Here is a 26621-nt window from a genome sequence, read left to right as displayed (position 1 = left end):
ACCTTTACTCAACAAGAGCAGGAACAGCGCGTTACCAAACAGAGACCAAGATCCACCACTAGCTATCATTTCCACATCAACTAGCATGGTATTCTTCAGATATTTAATGCTGCCACAGTGACTGCTACAGCTGGGAGAGACTTTATGAGTAGTAGGAGAAGATGATTCAACATGGGAACTCACTGTGGTTAAGCAGCGTACAGGGACGATGGGGAAGGAGGAGAGGAAGGACTATTTTCCTACCTCTGCATTCCCAGTTTTCATTTCTACCTCTATACCTGATTTCGTCAATTTCTCTACAGAGAAAATTATCAATGTGTAGTTGGAATTTCATCTTCCTCTTTATTGATCTTCTCTTCCATCTTCCTTCCCCACAACTCTTTTCTCTCTTTTCAGCTGCTAACATTTCTTGTCTGATCTCCTCTGACCATAGCACATGCCCTAAGTCTTATCTTAGAGAAAAAAGGAAAAAAAAAATCATTAATCTGCTTCTCCAACCCCCCACTGTTGCATTTACCTCTCCTAGAAGACCACAGGGGAAAACAAATTTTTTAAAAAAAAAAAAAAAGGAATTCAGTGATCTCATCACTGTCAAAGATTTCAACCCTCTTGATCTCACGTGACTTAAACACAGCTGAAATTATATTGTACTTTGGCTTAGGTCTCTCTTCTCTCTTCTGTTCATTCTTTCCCCTTTTCTTTAGAAACCTCTCACTTTTGAGACTTCAAACCTCTGAGAGTCTGCCCCAGACCACCTTCTTTCCTCCCTCTTCAAAGTATACCTGGATAATCCCATCCATATCCATTTTTGTGTCATTTTATGTCATTTTTAAAATCAGATTGACATGCAGATTTTTCCTAAAATTATGACTATTGTGTTGGTGCTTAATGGTGAGTTGAACTCATTTGATAATCCACATTCAGACTGCTTGCCTGTGGTCATGCAAGAAGGATATAACATATCCATATAATCTTGTTCTCTTCCTTTTTCCCTTCAAACTATTGTTCACAGAGACACTACTGTGGATGCACAGAATTCCTTCATTAACTCCAAAATACAGTTTATGGTCCTTTGCTTTCTGCATGCCTATTTTTCTTCCTTTCATGTGTCTCAGTCTCTGGAAATACCTCATTCCTTGTACAAATATCTCACTACCATGTTAAGGTCTTGCTCCTCTTTGATCTTCCCATGGCACTAGAAGTACTCTTGAAATGCTTGGCAGTTAATAGCTGATCATTGATTTAAGTGGGAAGTGAGGAACCTGAATATTTTATTGGATCTGGGCCATGGTCCCCCCTTTAGGGAGCTTTTATCCACCTAAACTCAGAGCATCTGCCTAGCATGCAAAAGGCTCTGCTTGAGAGACCTACAATACAAGTACTGACAGACAATATCAAGTCTCATATAATATGAATAGACAGGGAGAAGCCAGGTCAATTCTGCTCCCTCAAGAGTTTTTCTTCATCTTTAGAGCAGAGCAAGCACCAGACTTCCTCCCTTGCCCCAAGTTAAGCATCTGTAGGGCACCAGAGAGTCACAGAGTGATGCAGGCCCTTTGGCTCTGGAAATACATTAATGAGTCAGCGCCATCACCCCTCCTACGGCCCCTGCTTTGGAGGTTCTGCTTGTGCCCAGAGCAAGGTGTACAGCCAGGAGCAGCCAGGGGCCTATTTCTCAGGTGTGCTGGAACTTAGTGCTAAGCTATTTACCCTGCGTGTGTTAGAAACCATGACAACACTAAATTCATCTGGAAATAAAGCATCTCCAGCAGTAAAAACTGCAGTTTGCACTATGGATGAGAGGTTGGAATATAAGGCTTCACTCTGCACTTTGCTGGAGAGCTCCCTGACTGCACGGCTGTAGCCTAGGTTCAATCCTGTTGGTAGGAGAGGAAACAACGGTTCCTCCTTCCCATCCTTTCCCAATCTCAAGTTGCATCATTCTGCAGAAAGTAACTTCAATTACTTAAAACTTAAAGCTTTACTGATAAGTATAGATCCATGGAAAGAACAAGCAAGAAGGAACTAGATTTGGTAGTCCACTGGAAGTGTGGGGATTAAGGGGAAGAAAATTCTTGTTTCCTATGTAACGTCCTAAGAAAAAAAGTCCAAACAGAAACAGCTGTTCTTTTAGTCCTTCATGAGGGCTTAGACCTCTAAGAATGGGTCTACCAGATACTTCTAGTTAGAATAGTCAGGTTTTAAGAACTTTTCTGTCTGGGGAAGCTAAGCAATTTGCAGCACACTTTGAACCCAGTGATCACTTCTGTGAACGCACACCATAAGCTGAAAAAAAAAATGTGGGAAGAGCAACTTTCTCTAATTTGAAGAACTAAGAACATGGAGCAGTCCCTGTGCAGGTCAAAGAGAGTACCAGTGGCCAATTTGCATTTGAAGTCCCTGCAAAATAAATGTTCCAGTGGACAAACTGTAATGGTCAAAACTGTGCAGACAAAACCTCATGAAGAACCAGTTAATGTAGGCAAGCAACAGTTTTCAGCTACTGGCTGTTTTGTTTTTTTCCCTGTTTTTGTTTTATTTTACAGCTGGAGCCATCTTCCATAAAATCCCTTCTCACAACATACACCAGATTTCTAGCCTCCTATACATATGGTTAATTCTGGCAAAATATCAACTGGATTCTAGGGGTAATAATTCCGCATAAAAACAGAGAGAGTCATCCAATGTCTTAATATAATATTTATGATATTAATTATTCTGAGATTACTGTAACATTTCACCAGTTACAGTTTTCTATGTCATGCTTTCTCTTTCTTTTTCTTTCTTTAATTTCTGATTGTTATTTTGTAAGTTTTATCACTTCTTTATTGTGTAATAGAAGCATTTTATATTTCAATTTATACCAACATTCAACATTACTTATTTGTTATGGTCTTTTTTTTTTCTTTTTTTTTTCTTTTTTTTTTTTTACTGAAGTAATAAAAGGTTTAAACATTAAAGAATTTCAGGCAAACCCTTTTTTCTTGTTTCAGTGCTGAGAGTAGATTTTGGTAGTGGTCAGCGTATTAGCAGCATATAGAGACAGCTTTTAGTTTCATTTTCTAGTATTTGAATTTCTGTAATTCTAGGTCATGTGGAGAAGCCTCACTAAGGACCTGGAATCACCAGGAGCCAAGGTTTCAAATGTGCATGTTTCTAGTTACACATTTCAGGCCTTCCTCAGTTGCCTATCTCGATTAGTTCAGTCCCCAGAGCATCAGAACTGCAAATGAATGCACTAAGAGCTTGTGATGATCAGCACCAATGAAATTCAGGCATCTTTTAGACTACAAGTGTCAGCTTTGACTCTAATAGAAAATGAAGCACAGAAACAAAACCTGCGCACTCCTATGACAGCACCATATTCTTCCTCAAGGCGTCTTCCCAGACAAAGATTCAGAGGTCATAAAAAGCTGTTCCATGGGGGATGGATGAGGTCTCAAATTCCCTTTACATACACAGGGGAGAAACCACTTTACTCCTTTACCACACTATTCAAAAAATGGAGATTCCCTCTTCATCTGAGAAAGTACAACCATCCTTCTCTTTCTCTCCATGTCCTTTGTACTCCAGCAAAAATCATTGAGAAGAAGTAGAGAGTGGAAAGAATTTCTCCTAGGGGGACAGAAGGGTGGGAGGGAAGATTAGGTAGGTAGGTGTGACTTGTTTACCCTCTGGCATAGTAAACAGCTGCAAATTCAAGAAATCACAAACAAAGGAATATCTCTGGGGAAAAAAAAAAAAAAAAAAGTTACTGATATATTACCTCAGAAAGTAAATTTTGAACTGTTTTCAACAACCAGTACCATGAAATATGAAGTGCCTGGGACTCTCTTAGGTGTGGCAAAGGAGGTTAACCTCTATGCTCTACATTACAGCATAAAGGAGCATTGCTCATACAGATGACTGTGAAGAATCTTGAATTTATACTCTCCAAGTCAACGTGGCCAACGGAGAAAATGTTTTCAGCATTTAGCTTACTTAAACAAAAAATTAAAAAAAAAAAGTGCCACCTTTTATTTATTCCTTCAAGAACACATAAAACCAGCTTCTGTTTAGAGGCAAGCCAAATACACTTAAGTAATGTATATAATCTAAAGCAAATAAATATAGCTCACTTCTCTGTTAATATAATTAACATTGCCTATTAACTAAGACAGTAATGTAATCAGGGAAAATATGAGGCAGAGTCTACTGTAAAACAGACAATAAATTGTGGAAAATAACCACAGGTGAGAAAGAAGAAAACAAAATGCAAAAAGCGAATATAATGTTATATGTCCAAATCCACATTTTAGAGAATCAGAAAGCCTCACGGCTATTAGTGTGAAAAGCTGAAGGAAGGCAATGGCAGCAAGATGGCAGGTGACTCTTCCACGTTGGGGTTTGTATGTTAATGCCTCAGAACATATGCTTGCCCAAGACCTGAGGAATACATGCACTGGGAAGGGAGTGTTATGATGAAAGACAGGTAGACCAGTGACGGTTTATTAAGAAATGCTGGGAGCAGAAAAGCGTCTAGTGGAGATGTGGAAAAGGCCTCCACTTTAAATCCTTCATACTCAATGGAGCAGAGAAACACTCCCTTGGCTGGTGACAGCAAAGCACTGGCAATGTTGAGAAAGTCAAGTAGCCATTCATCATTGTGGCATGGGGGAAGTTGCATAAAGAATCTGAAAAGCCCTCCGAAGCACCCTGAACCCGGTCAGTAATTATGTCAAGCGTTTGACCCACTGAAACTACTATTAACCTCTAACAGAGACGCAGTTGTACAGCCAAACATTCACAACGTTAGTCATGTTTAAAAAGCTTCCAGTAAAGATGGCACAGGCCTATGAGAGGAATTTGCACATTCCCCCTCTAATTGACAGGATTCATTCAACTCTTTGCAATCTTATCCCTTATTTTCCCTGGGAACTCAATAAATGAAGTATTGTCCCCACGGATTTATTCTTTCCTATTATAGGAAATCTTGTTTGGTAAGGGTGGGATGGCCTATGCTACAAATTTCCTAAATGGTTGATTTAAATTTGTATAATTACAATCATCTTGACCATAAGTCTTAGTTTAGAGTAGAAAGGAAACACTCTGTTCTCTTTTTCCTTTCAGGCGCATCAAGGACAAAGTAGCAAGTGTCATAGAAAACGCATCAGCAGTCCCAAAGGGTTTTCCAATACCCTGAAATTCCCATATCCCCATGTTTATGCTTGCCCATCTTTAATGCTGACACATGACCATCTCCAGCAGTTCTTTGTGTGACTCCGTGTTTACACTCAAGGGATGCTGGCAGAATAAAGTTGTCCTTGCCCACACAGGATGTGATCCTAGCAGGCCAGGCTCCTCTCTGGCTCTGAAACTGCCTAATGTCACTGAAATCGATAGAGTTATCCTCATTTGCAGCAGTGGGAGGCAGTGTCAGGTCCTTTCCTTCCTTGGCAGTCTGAAGCTCTGGCTCAAAGCCAGGAAGGAGAGGTCTTATCCTACAGGCAGTGAACTAGCACCCTGCTGTGGGACTAGTGAGCAGAGGGACCAGCTGGAATCCAGACAGGATGAAAAGAAATAATGAAACAGGAGGGATCCCCTCAAACACACACAAGAAAAGGTGACAACTCATTGTTGTCAATCTACTGATTTGGCCATCCTGATTCTTAAGAGTCATAACCATTGAAATGCACCATTAATAAATCAAAAAGGGGCCATAAGGATTATTACAAGATAAATTTCTGAAATCAATGCTCTACCATTCCAGAATAACTTCACTGTTTAACTGAAATCAGTAGAATTACCCTGACATAAAACAGAAGTAATCTGGTAGTGAATTTAGACTTTCAGCTACAAAAGACAAAAACAGGGGTGTAGCAGATGCCACATACACAGTTTAACAGGAGTTAACAGGGACAGAAATAAACACAGTCCTTCTAGTTTTCTAATAAATTAACACAGGTAAAGGCACAGTGATGACTGTTTCTACTGTTTCATTTCATATGTTGGTGTTCTCTAGCAAGATTAAACTCACTAAATGATTAATTAACTATGTTCCCAGAACTTTTGGAATTAAATTCTGTTTATAACCCTTATCTGAAAACTTTTCACGTATTTCAGATGACCTTAAATAAGTTGACCGTTTTTGCTCTTTCCCCTTTACAGACCTCAGCACTGTGCTTTTTTAGCAGCATCTTTTCATTTTCTTGTATGATTCAAGCAATGCTACTCACAAAAGCATATTAGAAATTAGCCCCCTACACATATTTCAAAGAAACCAAGCTTTCTGTGTAACATCTGCCTCTCAGCTAGCCTCTCTTGGTCACCTGAATTGTGCCCTGGGTACCTACTAGTAATCAGAGACATATTTCTCCTCCAATTCTGCATTGTGATCAGAATAATCTTATCTCCAATTCCCCACTTACCTCTTTATGATGTTTTAATTCAATCCTGACACTGCAGCCATGATGCCTTTTGGAGGAGTTGTATAGTGCAGTCGAAAGAAGACTTATGAACATGGCACTGTGGGATCAGCAGCGCAAGCACATGAGCTGCACCTTGGAAGTCAAATATAGGCTGCAGGGAAAAAATATATGTGGAAAGGCTATCACATAAGAAATCCACTTTTACAATTACCATTCCTGTAGCGCAGCCATGGTAAGTGGCCTTCTCCTAAATGTTCTTCTGATTGTGACGTTTTGATTTAACTATTATCAACCCAGACCCTGCCTCTGTCAGGGTCAGTTTCTGGATTCTTTGTTGAGAGATTTCCTCCAGCTTCTTTCATATAAGCTAGGCAGTACCAGTAAATATCTCATGAGTCAGGAAAAAAATTAAGCTCTTGGCACCCCCGACTCCTTAATTCGATGCTTAACAAAAGGCTGAATACTTTCTTCTCCTTCTCTACTACCCATTTCCACTCTTTCTTTGCAACCATTGAGTATGTTACTGCAACAGACTGGCAGCAGTGAAGGCAGATACCATGCAGGCAGAACTAAACTAGCTTTAAACTAAATAGATCATACACCCTTAACAGGTAAAGTTGATGTAGCACGGTTCTGAGTATGGGCTTCTGCAGCACCTCCAGCCTAAGGTAAAGTTCATGACTTGCTGCATCTTACTGTAACTGCACCTAAGCTTGGTAGTATAAATCTAGTTTATCTATGCTACCTACAGTAGGAAGGTAAATGATTACTATATTGCACAGTAGCCACTGAAGCACAGGCCAGTCTTCACATTTCTCTACATGCCCTTTCTCATCACACACAACAAACCTATTGCTCAGTATGTCTTCTGATCCTGAAGCATCCTCAGCACCCTACCTTCCCTGGGAGGTATGGCATTCAGATGCAATGGCAGGCAGACCCCAGCTAGAAGCTGATGAAAGATCTGGATTCAGCAACAGGGTCTTCAGAATGGGGAAAGCAAGTCCTGAAATCATGGGTTAGGAGTTTAGAGGAGGCCCCATGCAACTTAGGAAGGTTAAATTTGATTGTATCCTGTGAGAAAAGCACCAGCAGGGGAAGGACTTGGCAAAATGTCAAGCATAAGCAGAGACTTCATAAGGCTTCTTCTAGAAAATTAATCTGAAATAAGTTTGGGTTTCATTTCAGTGCTGAGAGAAGGTTAGGGTCAGTTTTTTCTTTCCTTCTGAAGTAGTGCCCTGATTCCTTCTTACATTTCTATAATAAGCTTCTATGAATTCCAATAAAATAATCACCTGCAGGATTCAGTTTTATTGCCCTAGACAAATACATCATCTTTACTCCAATTTAGGAAAAGCATCACAGCCATGTGTAATAGTCCAGATCCTCTAAAAAGTGGAACAGACATTTAATTTAACAGCAAGGCTTTTCTCAATCAAAAGGCTAGAGAAACAGGTTTTTCTTAATTACAGCATATGGCAGAAAAAAAAATAAATGTACTTACTTCTGTAGTTTGAAAGTAGTCATCTCCCTCTGGTTATATGTACCTCAAAGAAAGAATGCTATATAAATAATTCTGGAATTAAAAGAAATTAAAACATTGTCACCCCTCAGAGAGCTAATTTAAAGGCATACTTCCTACCCAACCCAAGAAATGGGATACAGGTAAAGATCCTCTTTACCTAAAAGGGCTCAACCTCATAGCTTCGCATTCTGAGGAATGTCACTTAGCCATGTTATCTTATATTAAGTTTATGGGCAGGCCTATATTATGGGTGCCACCAGATTGTTGCTCAGACGTAAGGTGCCTTTTGGTCTGAAGCTGTAGTCATGGACTCCACTATTAACACTGACACGAGCATCATATGTATCATCCTCATGAACTGAGTAGAAAAAAATACCAGGGAGAAAAATAAACGACATTTAACTTTTACCTCTGCTGAACAGCTTTTCCTTCGATTTTGAATCACACACATCAAGATGATTTTCAGGGAAGAAACACAAAGTAATCAAGGTAATGTTTGTCCTCTCATAAGATGCTCTGTGTGAAGGTCCTGACTACCTCTAGGCCTGAATGATAAGGCCAGTGCCTGCAGTGCCTTTTTCACATCAGAAAAGCATACTGTCATACCAGTGCACTGATCCAGAGGCTTCTCCACTCTGGCACACAGAAATAATTCCCTGAGAGTGTCAGCACAGGCCCTACATGTTTGACAGCACCTAATAGGGCAGATCAAACACCTGATTCCCTTTAGCTCTGTTATTATTTGAAGTTGAGTGAAACAGCCAACAGGTGGTTGTGGAATCTCCTTCTCTGGGGATATTCAAGGCCCAACATGTGAAAGCCTCTTTGTCTTGTTTAAGCCCCCAAATACAATGAAGTGTGTTTAGCCAGTGGTCATTCAGTCAAAGCACACACCTCATATAATAACGGCCTAATGCATAAGGAGTGGAAGAAGACTGAACCAACAACCTCCCTTCCACTGTGTGGAAACAGAATCTTACACTTCCGTATATTGATAATCTGAAGTGGTCCCAGAGCCCTGAGGACAAACCTTCAGATGTCTTCAGGAAGAAGATGGGCTGCCATCCCTTATACAGTTCCCTGATACTACTAAATCTTCAAGTAATGTTGCCAGTGCCACTGTAGAAATTCCTGTGGAGACAGAAAAGCCCACGTTGTATTGGCCACAAATAGCTAGCCTTCACTGGTAACTTTCAAGCTCTATCCACGTTTCCAGAACTGAATACACAGGCATAACAAACATATATATCATTCACTTTAAACCTTCATGAGGATGTTCTTTTCGTAGCTCTCCTGTTCAGTACAAATTTAGTGCTTTTAAAGTTGGGCATTAATTGTTTCTCAATAAGATATCATCATAAAACATGCAATTTAGTGCTTCGTTTCTTCCAATTTCCATATAGGAATCAGACTGTTCTAAATTCAAGCTTTAATCCCCTTGGCCCTTCTTGTAACTGGTGCTATAGACTATGAAGGGTTACCGACCCATAACAAATAAATTAATAAGCTTGTGTAATTATATTTGGGTCATTTTATTTCAATCCATGAAATCAAAGACTCTGTTCATATTAGTACAGGAATTGCTCTAACTGGCCATTGGGGCTCCCTTGATACACCATCTGCGAATGCAACAAACTGGCACATGTTGGATAGAAAGAATCCGTGTACATAGCTAGTTTACACGATTTTTTCCATTACCTTTGCTGGGCATAGGCTTCAATATGCTATTTATATCCAGTATTTCTGTTTATCCTATTCCTCTTGGCCTCCAATACATTTTCTGGTAGAAGGACATGCTCTTTCTAACAGTTTGTCAGGTTCTTACTTGGCTCTCTTCTCAATGTAACACAACTCCCCATCTTCCCTCCCTACATCCACTGCCCTCATTTATTTCTTTTTTTTTTTCTCTCTCTTGGCTCCATTATACCTCATGATCAGCTTAAATTGGAGGTCTAGGGAAGGTCTGCATCTTGCATTGCTGCTGTCCCCAGAAATCTAACTGAGCTTGAAAAACATTTCAGTTTCAGACCTTGTAATGAGGTCACAAAAGAGAAAGCTTGTAGGACTGACTTCTAAGTTCCTACGGCCATTACTATAGCTACCTTGAAGTCTGTAATCCTACAACATGGAGCTACAGAGAGGGTTCTTCCTGTTCCTGCTACATGCTTGAAGGTACAAAACAGGACAGTCATTCCATCTGTTTCCCCACCTTACAGGCTCATGGAAGATTATTTTGAAAGCTAGAGACTTTCTGGACAGTCTGTCAATCAACTGACTATCTGGTGTCTCTTGAGAAGACAGCTGCACACAGCTACCTTGTGAGGTAGGTCAGATGGCACTTTCTGGGTGTGAATTGCTCATGCACCATGACAAGGAGGGAGAGGAGCAGGTGAGGATCTTAGCTCTGAAAGTAGAACTGGAAATGTCTCCAGAATGGAAGATTAGTTCACCATACTGCTTATGAAGTATTAGCCAAAACATGGTAGAGACAAGCATCTACAGCTGCATGGACTTTGTAAGGTTAGCAGGACTACATGTGAATATGCATCAGCAACATAGCAGCTTTTAGAGAGTGAATTGTTCCATCAGTGACTATAAATGTGACATCCCTTATGCAATCTCTATGTAACAACTCTTAAAAATAGTGGTCCTTGAGTGATGAGAGTATAGACTAAAGGAAAGATCACGCTGAATGTGCCTTCTGCTTATAGATTTCTCCTAGCATCTGCTGGGTGCCCTGCCAGCCTGAGGATATTGAGCTAGATGGCCCTCTAGTCTAGGAGAAGAGCTCCTATGTCCTTCTAAAGAAGGATCTATGGGGAGTTAAGTTACTGTGGCAGAATAACGTCATATCTTTTCCAACTACTTTCCAGCAGAAATGCCTCAATTCTGCCCTCATTTAGCTAGCTGGAGTTCTTACCTGCTGCAATGCAACCTATACTTGAGTAGCGGAGGGAAGAGTTTCTGGCATTCACAATTCCATATGCTTTACCTAAACTGAGAGTAGTTTACCTATCTGGAATTTTGTATTTAGTTGCTTCATGCAAGGGTGATTTTTACAAGGTGTAGCCATCTTGTCCTTATAAAGTTAGCAACAATTTTGGCACTGGATGTTTTGTGTGCGAGAAAACCACTGAAAGAAAATATGAACCAGAAATGAAAGTAGCTGCCAGCTTCCAGCACAGCATCCCAGAAGTTAACTGCGTGGTCATAACCATTTTAGACTAAATCCATACAGAGTATGGAAGGAGAAGAAAAAAATCTAGCCACTTTATTTCAAACTTTTCCTTAAACTTCTTTTCCCTTTGTGCCCAGCCCTTGCAAATACTGGAAGGCACGGAGGACTCCAGGTCCATGGCAGACTGGGCAGATCAGCCAACAGGGGGCAGCCAGAGGACAGGGATTAGCATCAGAGCCCTGACACCCCTTCATTTCAGAGCCCAGAAAAGCAACAGTCAGCCAGCCTACCAGGAGCCTGTTGGTCTCTAGATTGATTCATTAGACAGACACCTCCCTCTCTGGCTCATCCTTTCGTTATGACACAGGAAGCTGTCAGCCTTTCATGGGACAAAAGGACATTCTTAGGAATGCAAAGGACTGAAATATCATCTCATACCCTGGAATACTTCCAGGACACCAAGGATGTGCAGTCTCCTTAATCACAAGTCCTTTTTTGGTCCTGCTGCATTTTAAGAGACTAGTCTGACTCAAAGACGATATCAGGTTCCCCGAAAGTAGTCTGAAGGATTTGCATTTGAAAGCCATCCAGCCCAAGCTTAACCAAATGAGCCTTCCCTAAATTAAAAACAAAAATAAGGGTTTTGCTCAACAGTACTCTCTTTCGCTTCTCAGCTTTGCCCTTGGGAGAGTACACTGCTGTCTGCCTCCAAGATAGTATTTTTGGAAGGTACATTCCTTTTATTTGGGCCAGCACACTAGCAGACAACTAAAAGGACATGTGCAAGCTATTTCAGAAGGCTGTGTTTTTGCTCTGTGGTTGTAGTCACACCAGCGCACCTCTGCTTCACAGAACCAATCCTATGCTTAAAGCTGGTGTGCAGGGAAGACCAAATGAAACCAGGCAGCTCAGCCTTGTAACTGGGCCAGTTGCTGGGACCCGGGGAAGATTAGAATGCCATGGCATAGAGTTGTCACAGTATAATATTAGAGGCTTGACAAGTAGAGGGTTTCTCATAGGACTACTTGTGGCAGACTCTGGAGCCAAACATGACCAGCTCTCACTTCCATCTCACACGTGGGATAGTTACATTTTAAATATAAATAAATGACAGATTACCCTCCTCCTCCTCCCTGTGAAACAAGAGAAGGGGTGAGGAAAGGAGTATTACCCTATGAAATCACTAGGACCTAATCTTTTCAAAACACCGCTACTGAAGTCACCGTACTGTCATTTTTCCTTTGTTGCCATGACTTTCCACAGCCCCTTTTCACTGATTTCTTATGCTTGAATTTTAGATTCATATTTTCTGCCCCTATTTATGAGATGCAACAATATTTTTCACACACCCATAGCACCTCTTTTCTTCAGCTGTTGCTTCTAATCCCATTGCTTCTTCCTAGGCACCTTATCTACCCACCTATTCTTTTCTACTTCTCTGTTATCAGTCGCAATCTTCATATTCTTTGGTGTTTCTAAGTAAAAAGACCTTTCCACATCTCTCCTGCCTTTAATTTTCTCAGATTCAATATCAAAATCTCATTCCTGCCCCATAGCACTCTCCACTACTGAACTTCACGTTTCCTGACTTCTACCTTGGTTATTTGCCAACACAAAGAAAGAGTAGGAACCACAGGCATATTCAGAAACATAGTACGTAGAAAATAAACTTTTAAGATCATGGTATTTCAGCATGGATGAAACTTCAGTTCTGTCCCTAACATTAACTGTAAAGAAGATCTTTTCTGAATTACTGTGTTTTCCAATTCTATAAAGGAAGCTTACCAAAAAGCTTAAGAGATTCAGGATACATGTCCTAGTCAAAAAGCAATCAAGACTCTTAAAAAATTGTTGATGTCCTAAGCACATTTGGAGGATGGTTTACTTTATTCACTTCTCAAACTGCTACATGGTAGCTGAGCCACATGATGAGGCGTCAGCTTCTTAGAAACATACTTTGTAAGCAAGTCCTATTACCTGCCTTAAAACTGTTCAGTCAGCCACGAAAGTCATTCCAGTTCCTTTCTATTTTCTGAGACATGGTTTGGCCTTTCATATGCTCTCTTAAACACCTCAGATTTATGTATACCTAAAGAGACAAGCTCACTAGATTCTAGAGGCATTTGTTAACGTTAAAAAATAGAAGAGAGATAACCAAGGTCCATCAACGTATATGAAAGACTGAGATGCCTCTAGCCCCAGAAGAGTGAAATGCATCTTTCTTTACACATTGTTGCTCCAAGACAGAACATTTATTGTCCATCAAAGTCAATGTCTGTCCATCCACCTCAGTGGGTACTGCACTGTGCCTCGAATCAATAGCACGTTTCAGAAATTCTCATGAGAAAGAGCAGGAGCATTAGCAAAGCAGCACATGAATTAAAGCAGGCTTGATCCGCTTTAATGTGCGTTCTGAGCCTGGGGCCCAGTAAGAACCTACTGATCACATAATCTGCCTATCTAGAGGATCTGTATATATACAATAAGATAATCCTGGTAATCAAGAGTGTAGATAATAGCATTATTATTTTATTTCCATAAATATTGAAAAGATAGATCTTCTTCATCAGTGCAATTTGATAGGTAAAATTCCCACACTTGTTGGAAAAGAAAAGACCTTCCAGAAAGCTATGGAAATGTAACAGCAATAAAAACAAGTTTAAAATGTCTCAGAAAGCAAAACATAGAAAGTAGAAACATTTTGTCCACGTGCATGTTTTCAAATCCTCATGTGTAATCAAAAATCACTGAGAAACAACATACAGCTAATAGTGTTTAGTGAGAAGTATCAGAAAAGCATAATTAAATTCACCAAGACCTTGACCACATACTGTAGATGTGCACCAGGAACCCTTGGACCGCGGTGGGTAGGGGCAGAGGCAAAAGGAGACTAGGGCATAGCAGAGGCAGAAGAGGACAACTCCTTTTGTCCAAGGGAAGGAGAGTTGAGAATATCAGAGCATCAGGGGACAGGACAGAAAGTGTGTAGCCAGAGAAGGGCAGTCCAGGTCTGGCATGCTGGTGAGTGATCACAGCAGTTGCAGTCCTATTCTGGTGTCCCTGTAGAAATGCAGTATCTGTTTAAGCCCTACTTAGCCCATTATGTCACTACTAAAGCCAAAGAAAAATGTTGACAACTCAAAGACAGGACTGAAGGATGGAGTGTTACCGATATAGTTCAACTGGTAAGAGCAGAAAGCCTGTCATCTCACATGGTATATCAGAGCAAGAACAACTTCTGTCAATTGGGCAACCAGTTTCTCCCAGTTGTTGCTTTCCTAAAGAAATAGACCCTTCATCTTCCCTAAAGGGAAGGGAATTTCATTCAGATCCTAAGGGAACTTCAGTAAGGACAAGAGGTTATTGCTATCACATAGCCACTGAGCTTTGGGAATAACATGTATTGACAGACATCTATCCAGTGAGTGCCAGAATAATCCTCTAAGACATCAAGGGAAATTCAGGTCACCTTCCATTCCACACATTTCTGGTTTATTAATGGTCTGAATATGTTTGCTATTTCCATGTAAGTATAGTCTAGTTTAGTGAATTTGTTTTGCTATTGCTTTATAGTAAAATGAAATGATACAAGGAAGGAAGGAAGGGAGAAAACTTCTGTGGCATAACCATTTTCACAAGCTTCAGCAACCTTGGCCCACATGGCATAGTTGCAGGTTGGGAAGGAAGAAGGGAAGAACTTCTGTATATTCAGGCACTCCAGTTTCTCTACAGTTTTAAATTGCAGATTAGTACTGAAGAATTTACCAAAAAGCAATGGGATTTATTTCAAAATTAACGCTGGAAATTGGCTTCTGAAAGTTCCTGCCATCAGACTACAGCAAAACACTGTGACAAACCACAGAGCTACAGCTTGAAATTGGACTTAAAGAATCATCTACATCATATACCATCTGCAGAGCAAGAATTACTCACCAGGAGCTCTTGAGCAACAACAAAATAAATGTATAAGTTTCTGCCAGATGGATTGTGCCAAAAAGAGCAGGCTAACCAAGGAATATTTTTTGCTATGTGATATTTACACAACTCTTATAATTGCTGTAGTCCCCCAAGTGACTCAGTTTTGAATATCTTCTGGAAAAGCATTCAGAACACACAATATGAATCCTTACCCTTATTTCATTCACAGTGAACTGTTGTTTTTTTGTTTGTTTGTTTGTTTAGGTTATGGTTTTGCTTTGATCCACAATAAAGACAAGGAACCATTTGTAAAATTTGGATCAACTTCACTTTTCAAATTCTCATGACATTTAGTGAAAGCTTAATCCAGCACTATTGAAGTCAGTGGAAATTTTGCCAATGACTTCAGAAGGGAGTAAGAATTTAATTATGCACTACTGAGTGCTGTCAGTATTTGATTCCGGTACTTGTAAATACAAGATATGGGCCTAAACAGATTATAGTTGGTCCCTGAGTGGCAGTACTGTGGATTAAGCCCAGTTTGAGTGTCTTTTTCTCAGAGAAGAATTTGTTTCTAGAATCTAAACCCCATGATACTTGCCTTGTGTTTCTGAATCATTCCCTTGATCTATATGAGATTAATGCCGTTGGTCCTTCTTCTATAGGAGCACTTTTCAGGATTTTTTTTTTCCTGTGAATCTAGATCACTGACATGAGAGGAAGGAATAAAAAGTTGTTATTGTCCTTCTAGGTGGCTCCTCCAGTTCAGCTTTCAAAGCCTGGAATGCCCCCCTCATGCACCATGGGGAGGATTGCTTTTATGCTGCTTTCGGAGTTGTCTTCCTTCCCCAGGGGGTCCCTGCAAGCATGATTCAGATATGCTAAGTTTTATTCAGTCTTTAATTTCATTAGGAGATCAAGCCTTTCATAAATGTCAAGAGATTGTTTGTTTTCCTGTATGTTTTTTGTTGCTCTAGATTTTATATATATATATATACTTTTTTATTATTATTATTTTTTTCCCCAAGACAGGATGTTTACATTCCCAGCTTCCACCTAGTTTTCCAGGTTATCAAGATTTCTGTCAGGCAGGATATTACTTTTTTCTGTTCCGTGCTCTCCACACAATTATCTAAAGTGCTTTGTGTTTTCCCACATGGGGCCTGCTTCTGATCTCCTTCACACAGTTTCTAATCTGCTTGCTCTAATGGAGTTACTTCTGATTTAGTTCACTTTGGTAAGGATTCACGCCTCAAGCATCTGCAGATCTATAGCGGGCTTTGACTCCCTAATTGTGCTGCATAATGTTTTTATCTTTCTTAAGGACACTCCTGGCCCCAAATCCCCACTCTCAGTGGAAGTCCCAGAATCAGTCAGCCCTCACATCATGGCCTGGAACAGGGAGAAGAGCAAGAGCATCGGCTTCACAGGAACAGCATTACTTTGACACCTGAAAGGGAAATCAGCCTGTCAGGAGCTCCCCTATGCTGGCATCAAAGGCAACAAGGCATGGGGCAGAGTACCTTCCCAGCAGCTTTAAATCTACCTGAGGGGAGATGAACAACTACACATGACCATCTTTAGATGCTAGACCTACCACTACCTTTGGCCATAGAGGATACAGCACAGGCTGTTCTCATCTTCCCCATTTTCCTGTTGATGGTGGGTTTTCTCTGCTGGAAGAATAAGAAGACATCACCCAGGTTTGGAGCTAAATCCTTTCCTACCGTTGCTTTCATCAAGTTAAGAGATTTTAATCTGTCCTTTCCACTTTGCTCATCCCATCTTGATCTTTCACTGAAAGAAAATCTCACCTGTGCAGTAGGTATGCATTGGTTTGCTAGGGAAAAATCAAAGCTGGTAAAGAGATTGAAGAGTTGGTACCAGAGATGGATGAGATACATGGAACAGTTTCTTCTGTATGCATCAATCTTACATCTAATTACAGTGAATCAGCACTACAGTGAGCTTAATCCATTTCATGAACACGTGGACTGAGAGTTCATTTTTAGAGCCAAGAGCATTTTATTTCCAAAAGCTAACACCCTGCAAAAGACAATAACGCAAATGGAAGATACTGTGCAGGGAGTTAAATGTATGTCTGCTGTATTAAAGTTCTTGGAGAAGTTTTCTGTGTTTGCATTTTGTAGGCCTTAAGTTAGAATAAACGTTGTAGTTAAATAAATTAAAAATTAAACAGAAACACACTATTATTAAAATCTGTATGCTTAATATCTCAGACAACCACTAAGGCTTCTTCTCTCTGTTGATTTACAAGATATATGGTTAGTTTTACAATCTAGGAACAGTCTCTAAAACAATGTACACATTTTACTAGTACCATAAAATGTTCCTGATATTAGTATAATAAAATATTTTACTTGCAAATAAGCTTATAAATGTTTTTCTAAAGCAAGCAATATAATGTGGCTGTAAGTTGTAGTGCAACTTCAGCTGGAATTTCTCCACATAATCACTTCTTGTTCAATCCACCATCCAAGCAATGATTATATCTTATAGATGTATTTGGCAAAATAACAGCAAATGTTTTCAAAGGACAAAAAATCAGGATAATCTGTCTGAATATCCATTCAGATAACATATCAGAAGAAATATAGCAGAGTTATCTTTAAAAACACCTCAGTTAGGAAACACCACAGTTGCTGTGTTTTTATTTATTAAAATCCTCAGTTTATTAAAATCTCAGTTAGGAAATGTTGCTGAAACTTCTTAATAAGAATTTAATAATGAAGGAGTTTGGAAGGCATTTGAGATAGGGTCCAGGAACAGAAATGTCCAGAACCCTCCTCAGTAGGGTAATTGTCTTTGTAGACAACTTCTGCTGTCTAGAAGACAGAGGTGGAGCGGTATGCGTGTTTTGATTCACAGGTCCTCCACAATGGACCGGAGTCGCCCAGGTGACCCTAGTGAACAACTTCACACAGAATAGCCAGGAGAAATTCCAGCTTAACTGTCCCACTGTACCAAGCAAAGTAAGAATCTTTTAGTGTAGCGCAGGCTTGAATCACTATCATCCATTATTGACTTTGTAGCTAACTAATGGCTTTGCACATTATTAGCATTACTAGTATGAGTATAGCTAATGGATATTAATATGATATGAAAAAGTGCTCATTAAAACACCGTAAAATGCGTTTGGTTAGTAATTAGCACTTTTGAAAGCATAACTTCTTAACTAATGCATTTATTTCACATATTTATAATTGCAAAATTATATGTACTCATTTTTATAAATTAGACTTTCAAAAGAAATGTGCTCAGTATGATTCCAATATACTTTTTCATCCTTCCTTTCTTTCCGTTTTGCACATTTACAGAAAGTGCAAAGGAGGAAAATTTCAGCAGGAATACAGCAATGGAAAACCAGAAGACGGAGTTCCTACAAAAAGCTTTCCTGTGACAGGAAGGGCAGGATGAAATAGGGCAAAATGCCACATGGGAATGCAAAATTCCCAAGTGGATTCCAAGGTCAAGGTGCCTGATCCTGTCTGTCCCAAGTGCTCTCACTTGGAGCAACATTTGTTTCATTGGTATATTCAGGGTCTGCTGGATGAGTATCAAACAGCTATAATGAGCTTCATTGAAAGTATAGAGAGCTTCAACACAAAAGCTTTCACTTCAAAGAAAAAGTGACCCCCAGTTGCCAAACACAATCACAGTCAAGACACAGTCTCCTAATATAGACTGTCTGCTAGAAAGTGTATCCGTTTATCATATCCTGGAGAAAAAAAATAACAATAATAATAATAATCTGACAGACACAACCAGGAAAAACAGAGCTGAAGGAGTGCTGGAGAACTAGGAGTTGACATCGCTTTAGCAAGGTCTTGACTGGGGAAAAAGGAAGAAAATTACAACAAAAAATTCCTACCCCTTTATATTTAGCTTTGATTCTGAGCAAACTAGAAATATATTTGCATTTTTTTGTCTTGTGAGTGGGACATGTGAAAGTGCTTGAGACCATGTTGTTACCTGCAGGGACAGTCCTGCAGGCCACGAGAAGCAGAACTCCTGCAACTCCACTTCAGTTCTCTAAGCTACATGAGCTTTTGGTGAGGGGTAGTCTGTCCAGACAGCATAAGGCCTTGCAGTCGTAGCCCGTGAATTCAACTTCTCCATAAACATGGGATTCAACAGGACTACTTGACTTTTCTAATCCTCCATCTCGGAACCACTGTGGTCTTTGAAACCACCTCCACCCTCGGCAGAGAGGGGCTGCTGTTGCACTGGCTGGGGAAGAGCACACTCCCAGGATGCTACGTGGCAGGCTGAGGCAGCTTATATTTGTATATCATTAGCACAGAGACCCTTAAGCAGGAGGCCTTCCCTTGTTTTTCACAGCATCCTTTAAGCAACTTTTCAGGTTCCTATGGAAAAAAAATCTCCTCAGTGCCTTACTGAGTTCATTTGAAATTCCAAAACTAATGAGGCTTTTGTCTCCCTCTTAACCCAGGAACTATTGTTACCTCTAAAAATAAAAGAGATAATCTGCTAAAGAGCTAAAAATACTGAACTCTGACAGCCTTTTCAGACTGATGATTGACACACTTGCACCTTTAATCTTCACAAAGAAAACGCTGAGGCAGGAGCTCCTATGCTCACCTCCCAGCAGCTCTTTCACCAGCTGCCTGCTGGTTGTTCTCCCACCGATAGGAGGGGACCAGCACCGTCTGGTTGGGTCATTAGCGCTCAGAATGTGATATTCATCCGGAAGCTATAATTATCACCCAAGGGTGCTTGCGCAACACTGTTTTCAAGAAAAAGCTCTGCATTTCTTTCAGGAGGAAAATCAGGGAGTGCTTTTGGATAGGAGTGCCAAAAAGCCCAGCTATGTGCCCTCTGCCCCAGTCCCCAGGGCTCCAGAACAAACAAAAGCTCTCATACAACGTGGTTGGATCCAGGGTGCAGGCTGCATGAATGGGTACGTGCTTTGAATTGAACAGGAATATAAATTAAATGGACTTAGTTAAAAGGGCCAAAAGGTTTTCCAATTTATCATAAAGAATCTTTGCAGTCTCCGTGCAGTGAGCCAAAATACCTGTTTTTCCAAAGCTTACTGGTCAAAGCACACAGTCAAACATTTGCCTCGCTTTATTGTTAGAAAAGTTGTGTTGGGCGTACATGGCAAGGTTTTGACAGTGGGGAGTGCTGCTGGGGTGGCTTCTGTGAAAAGAGACCAGGGGCTGCCCCATGCTGGACGCAGCCATCTCCAGTGGACCCGCTACAGGACACAGCTGAGCCCACCTGCAATGCTGGTGGAATGTCTGTGAAAATGCATCTAAGAGAGAGTAAAAACACCAGAGAGAGAGGAGGAGGGAATAAAAAGGAGTGAGAAACGGTGGAGGGAATACCAAGGTCAGAGGAGGAGGTGGTGCTCCATGGCGGAGCAGATGTTCCTGAAGAAACTGGAGCGTGTGAGAAGAGCCCACACTGGAGCAGGGGAAAAGTATAAGAGATGGATCAGGAGAGAAAAAATTCTAAACTTCTATTCTCTGATCATAGCTGCCCCGCCCCCCCCATGCCACTCAGAGTAGGGTTAGTGGAAGATTCTGGAGTGAAGGAGTGAAGCTGGGCCTGGCAGAAGTGGAGGAAAGATGTTGTTTTAATTATCTTTGTGTTTCACTACCAGAATCTATTAGCAATAAATTAATTTTTCCCAAGTCAAATCTGTTTCACTTGCAACAGTAACTTGTAAGCAATGTCCTTGTCTTTATCTCAACCCATGAGCTTTGCCATCCTATTTGCTCACCTGCACTGCTGAGGAGGGGTTGTGAATGAGCAGCTGGGTGGGAGTTCCGTTTGCTGAGACAAACCCACCACAAAAGTGAAACAATCCCAATGTGTCAAGCATGCAAAGAACAAGGGCTTTCTCAACCTGGAGCCTCTCAATCCAAGAAAATCCTGGAAGAGGTAACGGCTATTTCAGAGAGTTCTACAGACATAAAAAAAAGTGATGATTCCCCAGGGGAAATACCACTTCCAACCTTCGCTGATTACTTGTAGGAAGAGGAGGCATCTGCATGTTCCCTGAAACTGCTGTCTTTCTGCTGTTCTTTTAGAAATCACTGGTGATGGAAGGAAAATTGAAGATTCTCTGGCAACAACACCTTATAGAAGCTCTTTTTTGGTTACTTGAGCATGGATTTAACAATACCCCATTTACTATAAGTTGTGTTCTCTCCACTGAAGTTGTAAATCTGCGTCTTGATTTCATTTCAACTATAGCACATATAGCATGCTTTCCTAGTTCTAATTACAATGGGATATTTTGTTCACTTTTCACAGCTGAAAAGGAATCCTGAACCCTCTTTCCATAGCCAGCTACTTAGTTATTTTTAGTCTAATATATTCTAAATGTAAACCCCTCTCTTTCTTGGTTCTTTTTATGCCACATGACATGTTCTCCAAGGCTTGTGGTAGACAGAGGGATATCCTTCACCTTCTCCAACCTCTTTGACAATAAAAAGGCCGCAACAGAGGGAACAATGAATCAAGACAGATTTCCACCCATAAACACTCATTCCAGGGAATGACGAGAGGCTAAGAGAGAATGTTTCTCTCATCCAACAGATTGTTCCTGCTGTAATGCCATTTCTAACATAAAGAATTCCCCAAGCCTTTACAAGCTACTATGAATTAGTCTCTAACTCATTTGTACTCTAGAATGTTTCTGTCCATTTAGGCTATCCAGGGATTTGCTATGGTTCTAATGTGTCGTTATAAAGTCCTTTAAAATATTTCTATCCTGCCTTAAATTTTAACTCCTCAAAGAACTTTAACTGTATGGTGTAAATTTATGACAACCATATGAAAAATGTCAAGCTCAAGATAAAATTCATAGACAAACCAGCAAAAAATATATAAAAAAACAATCATTAGAGTACAATTTACTCTCCAGTGTTCCTGCCTGTTTTCAGTATGCCTCCAGGACAAATCGCTGACAGAAGTGAGGTGACCTACCTCATGCACATTCTGAAGACGGTGGTCACTTCCATAAAATTCTGTGCAGGATTCATTTAAAGCCTTTCTGCTCCTCAGCATGACCTTGTGAAGTTTTGCAAGACACAGTGGGTTGGAGTTAGTGTTTGAACATCAGACCACCTTTGGAAAAGCAAGGTTGTTTCCACAGATCACGTTCCACCTGATGGAGCTCTGTCTTTTCAACTCACACTGAGTCAATGGCAGCTCTTCTCTTAGGCTGGGCACCAGCTCTGTGACCTTTTGCAATAGAAATTAAAATCAAGTTTTAGTTGTTCACAGTTGACAAGAGACTGTGTGGCAGTAGTGCATGAATTGCATCATACCAGTCATAGCCTCCCATTTAAATCATTCTGTGTGGCTGTACTCTTGCCATTCACACTTATTAACATCTCAAATGAACAAAATAAACCTGTAGATGTTCCTGTGGATTATCAAAAGAATTTTCAGGCCATTCCCGGCACGACTATGTGACATACATAAAGTGGAACATTTGTAAATGCTTCAGAGGTGCAGGACAGTGGTCAATAAATCATTATTTCTAAATTTTAATTTCAACATTATTCCTATTTTTATTACACTAGCAGAATTATAATAAATATTAAATCATTTGTTAAAGTTTAACTTTATAAGCATTGTATCCTGGGCTTTGTAATTGAAACAAAAATTAATTCTGACTTAATTCTTACACCCTTTTTAATAAACCTTTGATGATTTTGGAAAACGACTTCCATTCCATAGAATGGGAGTGCATTTTCACAGATTCACAGATTCACAGATTTCTCTAGGTTGGAAGAGACCTCAAGATCATCGAGTCCAACCTCCGACCTAACACTAAGTACTCCACTAAACCATATCCCTAAGCTCTACATCTAAACGTCTTTTAAAGACCTCCAGGGATGGTGACTCCACCACCTCCCTGGGCAGCCCGTTCCAATGCTTAATAACCCTTTCGGTAAAGAAGTACTTCCTAACATCCAACCTAAAACTCCCCTGTCGCAACTTTAGCCCATTCCCCCTCGTCCTGTCACTAGGCACGTGGGAGAATAGACCAACCCCCACCTCTCTACAGCCTCCTTTCAGGTAACTGTAGAGAGCGATGAGGTCGCCCCTGAGCCTCCTCTTCTCCAGGCTGAACAAGCCCAGCTCCCTCAGCCGCTCCTCGTAAGACTTGTTCTCCAGACCCCTCACCAGCTTGGTCGCCCTTCTCTGGACTCGCTCGAGCACGTCCATGTCCTTCCTGTAGCGAGGGGCCCAAAACTGAACACAGTACTCGAGGTGCGGCCTCACCAGAGCCGAGTACAGGGGCACAATCACTTCCCTCGACCTGCTGGCCACACTGCTTCTTATACAGGCCAGGATGCCGTTGGCCTTCTTGGCCACCTGAGCACACTGCTGGCTCATATTCAGCCGACTATCCACCAATACTCCCAGGTCCTTCTCGGCCAGGCAGCTTTCCAGCCACTCATCTCCCAGCCTGTAGCTCTGCTTGGGGTTGTTGCAGCCCAGGTGCAGGACCCGGCACTTGGCCTTGTTGAACTTCATGCAGTTGACCTCAGCCCATCGCTCCAGCCTATCCAGATCCTCCTGCAGAGCCTTCCTGCCCTCGAGCAGATCGACACACGCACTTAGCTTGGTGTCGTCTGCAAACTTACTGAGGGTGCACTGGACGCCCTCATCCAGATCATCAATAAAGATATTAAAGAGGACCGGCCCCAGTACCGAGCCCTGGGGGACTCCACTAGCGACCGGCCTCCAACCAGATTTGACTCCATTCACCACAACTCTCTGGGCCCGGCCATCCAGCCAGTTTCTAACCCAGCGAAGCGTACGCCAGTCCAAGCCCCGAGCAGCCAGTTTCTCGAGGAGAATGTTGTGGGGAACGGTGTCAAAAGCCTTACTGAGGTCAAGGTAGACCACGTCCACAGCCTTTCCCTCATCCACCAAGCGCGTCACTTGGTCATAGAAGGAGATCAGGTTCGTCAAGCAGGACCTGCCTTTCATAAACCCATGCTGACTGGGCCTGATCGCCTGCTTGCCCTGCAAGTGCCGCGTGATGACCCTCAAGATAATCTGCTCCATGAGCTTCCCCGGCACTGAGGTCAAACTGACAGGCCTATAGTTCCCCGGGTCTGCCCTCCGGCCCTTCTTATAGATGGGCGTCACATTGGCTAGCCGCCAGTCAACCGGGACCTCCCCCGATAGCCAGGACTGCCGATAAATGATGGAAAGCGGCTCGGCCAGCTCCTCCGCCAGTTCTCTCAGTACCCTTGGGTGGATCCCATCCGGCCCCATCGACTTGCGCACATCCAAGCTCCGTAGCAGGTCGCCAACCATTTCCTCATGGATAGCGAAGGCCACATCCTGCTCCCCATCCCCTTCCACCAGCTCAGGGCACTGGGTGTCCGGAGAACAACCGGTATTGCCGCTAAAGACTGAGGCAAAGGCGGCATTAAGCACCTCAGCCTTTTCCTCATCCTTAGTAACTAGGTTTCCCCTCGCATCCAGTAAAGGATGGAGATTCTCCCTAGTCCTCCGTTTCGCGTTGATGTATTTGTAAAAGGATTTTTTGTTGTCTTTAACGGCAGTAGCCAGATTGAGCTCCAGATGAGCTTTGGCCTTTCTAATTTTCTCCCTGCACAGCCTCGCTACATCCTTGTAGTCCTCCTCAGTGGCCCGCCCTTTTTTCCAAAGATTATAAACCCTCTTTTTTCTGCTAAGCTCCAGCCGCAACTCTCTGTTGAGCCAGGCCGGTCTTCTTCCACGCCGGCTCATCTTTGGGCACGTGGGGACGGACCGCTCCTGTGCCATCACGATTTCCTTCTTGAGGAGCGCCCAGCCTTCCTGGACTCCTCTGCCCTTCAGAACCGCCTCCCAAGGGACTCGGCCAACCAGCGTCCTGAGCAGCTCAAAGTCAGCCCTCCGGAAGTCCAAGACAGCAGTTTTACTGGTTCCCTTCCTGGCCTCGCCAAGAATAGAGAACTCTACCATTTCGTGGTCACTCTGCCCCAGACAGCTTCCGACCACCACATCTCCCACCAGTCCTTCTCTGTTTGTGAAGAGAAGGTCTAGCGGGGCACCACCCCTGGTAGGTTCACTGACCAGCTGCGTCAGGAAGCTATCTCCCACGCTCTCCAGAAACCTCCTAGACTGCTTTCTCTGTGCCGTGTTGTGTTTCCAGGATATGTCCGGGAAGTTGAAGTCCCCCACGAGGACAAGCGCCGACGATTTTGCAACTTCTGTCAGTTGCCTATAAAACTCCTCATCCGTCTCCTCATCCTGGTTCGGCGGTCTATAGCAGACCCCCACCAGGATGCTAGCCTTGCCGGCCTTCCCACGGATCCTAACCCACAGGGATTCAACCTTATCATTCCCAGCCTGGAGTTCCACAACATCAAAAGATTCTCTAATGTAGAGAGCCACGCCACCACCCCTTCTGTGCTGCCTGTCCCTCCTGAAGAGCCGATAGCCAGGCATTGCAGCACTCCAGTCGTGGGAGCGGTCCCACCACGTCTCCGTGATGGCAACCAAGTCGTAGCCTGCCTGCTGCACAATGGCTTCCAGCTCCTCCTGTTTGTTACCCATGCTGCGTGCATTAGTGTAGATGCACTTCAGCTGGGCCATCGCCTTCTTCCCCGGCCTAGCCATTGTTTCCCCCGGCACAGCTCCGACAAGCCTTGTTTGAGCCCCGTCCCCCTTCTTACCTAGTTTAAAGCTCTCTCTATGAGCCCCGCCAGCTCCTGGCCTAGGATCCGTTTTCCCCTTGGAGATAGAGACCCATCTGGGGCCATCAGGCCGGGTGCCGAGTAAAGCTCCCCATGGTGAAAAAACCCAAAATTTCTATGCTGGCACCAGCCTCTGAGCCACCTATTAACCACATGAGCTTTCCGTGTCCTCTCCGTGCCTCTCCCTTCCCCCGTAGGGATAGACGAAAACACCACCTGCACTCCCGCTCCCTCCACCAATCGTCCCAGCCCCCTATAGTCCTGTTTGATGGCCCTGAGGCTTCTCTTTTCAACATCATCGCTGCCAGCCTGGACTATCAAAAGCGGGTAATAGTCAGAGGGGCGAACCAGGTTTGGAAGCTTCCTGGTAACGTCTCTGACCCTGGCCCCAGGGAGGCAGCAGACTTCCCTATGTGTGGGGTCAGGCCGACAAATAGGGCCCTCCGTTCCCCTGAGGAGGGAGTCGCCCACAACAATCACCCTTCTTTCTTTCTTGGTGGAGGCAGTCCTGAGGCGTGGAGTCAACTTCCTCACCTCAGGCATCCTCCCGGGTAGGCTTCCTACCTCATCCTCACCCACGGGTCTCTCGAGCCCCAGGGCCTCAAACCTATTGTTCAAGGGCACCTGAGAAGGCGGTGCCGGAAGGGGAGGGCATCTCCTGCGAGGTCGAGCAGGGACCTGTCTCCATTCCTCCTCAACTCGCAGGTCCCCTCCCTCTGCCCGATGGCGACAGGGCAGGGGGTCCACCCCCCTTTGGGGCGTCTCACCCTGGTCCCTCTCCCTCCGGTCCTGCAGGGAGTCGCTCCACCAGTCTATCTCCCGCTCGCACTCCCTGATATCCCTCAACCTCTGCACCTCCTCCTTGAGCT

At 42.6% G+C, this 26621-nt stretch overlaps 1 long non-coding RNA gene across 2 annotated transcripts in view; it reads right to left on the bottom strand.

The window, feature by feature from the left end:
- LOC310898103 overlaps positions 1 to 26621 on the bottom strand; it is a 241419-nt gene that overhangs the window by 6144 nt on the left and 208654 nt on the right. For both annotated transcript variants that reach the window (XR_014582959.1, XR_014582960.1), the window contains 4 exons: positions 22010 to 22267; positions 8963 to 9063; positions 7912 to 7983; positions 6408 to 6558 (listed from right to left, as the gene is read on the bottom strand). This is a non-coding gene — a long non-coding RNA (uncharacterized lncRNA). The remainder of the gene's footprint in view (positions 1 to 6407; positions 6559 to 7911; positions 7984 to 8962; positions 9064 to 22009; positions 22268 to 26621) is intronic.

Source organism: Anser anser, assembly GCF_964211835.1.
Source record: "Anser anser genome assembly, chromosome: 3".
NCBI classification, from domain to species: domain Eukaryota; kingdom Metazoa; phylum Chordata; class Aves; order Anseriformes; family Anatidae; genus Anser; species Anser anser.
This window is presented reverse-complemented; position numbering and strand designations above follow the sequence as displayed.